Raw genomic sequence first — 2,131 nt, forward strand, 5'->3', positions numbered from 1 at the left:
AACTTAGAGTTTGGTTGTGGCCTCCCAACACCAAACTTAGAGTTTGACTGTGGGAGCTCTGCTTGACTCTGATTTGAGAGAAGCTCTTCATGCTTCTTCTCCATGGTGACAGAGGGGTATCCTTGAGCCTTAAACACAAAGGATTCTTCATTCACTTGAATGATCAGTTCGCCTCTATCAACATCAATCACAGCCTTTGCTGTGGCTAGGAAGGGTCTGCCAAGGATGATAGATTCATCCATGCACTTCCCAGTCTCTAGGACTATGAAATCTGCAGGGATGTAATGGTCTTCAATCTTCACCAAAACATCCTCTACAAGTCCATAAGCTTGTTTTCTTGAGTTGTCTGCCATCTCTAGTGAGATTCTTGCAGCTTGTACCTCAAAGATCCCTAGCTTCTCCATTACAGAGAGAGGCATGAGGTTTACACTTGACCCTAAGTCACACAGAGCCTTGTTGAAGGTCATGGTGCCTATGGTGCAAGGTATGGAAAACTTCCCAGGATCTTGTCTCTTTTGAGGTAATTTCTGCCTAGACAAGTCATCCAGTTCTTTGGTGAGCAAAGGAGGTTCGTTCTCCCATGTCTCATTTCCAAATAACTTGTCATTTAGCTTCATGATTGCTCCAAGGTATTTAGCAACTTGCTCTTCAGTGACATACTCATCCTCTTCAGAGGAGGAATACTCATCAGAGCTCATGAATGGCAGAAGTAACTCCAATGGAATCTCTATGGTCTCATTTTGAGCCTCAGATTCCCATGGTTCCTCATTTGGGAACTCAGTGGAGGTCAGTGCACGCCCACTGAGGTCTTCCTCAGTGGCGTTCACTTCCTCTCCTTCCTCTCCAAATTCGGCCATGTTGATGGCCTTGCACTCTCCTTTTAGATTTTCTTCTGTGTTGCTTGGAAGAGTACTTGGAGGGAGTTCAGTAACTTTCTTGCTCAGCTGTCCCACTTGTGCCTCCAAATTTCTAATGGAGGACCTTGTTTCAGTCATGAAACTTTGAGTGGTTTTGATTAGATCAGAGACCATGGTTGCTAAGTCAGAGGGGTTCTGCTTAGAATTCTCTGTCTGTTGCTGAGAAGATGATGGAAAAGGCTTGCCATTGCTAAAGCTGTTTCTTCCACCATTATTGTTGTTGAAACCTTGTTGAGGTCTCTCTTGATTCTTCCATGAGAAATTTGGGTGATTTCTCCATGAAGAATTATAGGTGTTCCCATAGGGTTCTCCTAGGTAATTCACCTCTTCCATTGAAGGGTTCTCAGGATCATAGGCTTCTTCTTCAGATGAAGCATCCTTAGTACTGCTTGGTGCATTTTGCATTCCAGACAGACTTTGAGAAATCAAATTGACTTGTTGAGTCAATATCTTGTTCTGAGCCAAAATGGCATTCAGAGTATCAATCTCAAGAACTCCTTTCTTCTGATTTGTCCCATTGTTCACAGGATTCCTTTCAGAAGTGTACATGAATTGGTTATTTGCAACCATTTCAATTAGCTCTTGAGCTTCTGTAGGCGTCTTCTTCAGATGAAGAGATCCTCCAGCAGAGCTATCCAAAGACATCTTGGATAGTTCAGAGAGACCATCATAGAAAATACCTATGATGCTCCATTCAGAAAGCATGTCAGAAGGACATTTTCTGATCAATTGTTTGTATCTTTCCCAAGCTTCATAGAGGGATTCTCCATCCTTCTGTCTGAAGGTTTGGACTTCCACTCTAAGCTTACTCAATTTTTGAGGTGGAAAGAACTTTGCCAAGAAGGCATTGACTAGCTTTTCCCATGAGTCCAGGCTTTCTTTAGGTTGTGAGTCCAACCATGTCCTAGCTCTGTCTCTTACAGCAAAAGGGAATAGCATAAGTCTGTAGACCTCAGGGTCTACCTCATTAGTCTTGACAGTGTCACCGATTTGCAAGAATTCAGCTAAGAACTGATGAGGATCTTCCAATGGAAGTCCATGGAACTTGCAATTCTGTTGCATTAGAGAAACTAATTGAGGCTTAAGCTCAAAGTTGTTTGCTCCAATGGCAGGGATAGAGATGCTTCTCCCATAGAAGTCGGGAGTAGGTGCAGTAAAGTCACCCAGCACCTTCCTTGCATTGTTGGCATTGTTGTTATTTTCGGCTGCCATGG

At 43.3% G+C, this 2,131-nt stretch overlaps 1 non-coding gene across 1 annotated transcript; it reads left to right on the top strand.

Annotated features, from left to right (window-relative positions):
* Window positions 1-1,616: 1,616 nt before the first annotated feature.
* Window positions 1,617-1,724, top strand: LOC130972682 (small nucleolar RNA R71). The gene has a single exon (XR_009083846.1). It is a non-coding gene; the product is annotated as a small nucleolar RNA R71 (small nucleolar RNA).
* The last annotated feature ends 407 nt before the right edge of the window (window positions 1,725-2,131 follow it).

The sequence above is a fragment of the Arachis stenosperma genome, chromosome 3 (assembly GCF_014773155.1).
Source record: "Arachis stenosperma cultivar V10309 chromosome 3, arast.V10309.gnm1.PFL2, whole genome shotgun sequence".
NCBI lineage: Eukaryota > Viridiplantae > Streptophyta > Magnoliopsida > Fabales > Fabaceae > Arachis > Arachis stenosperma.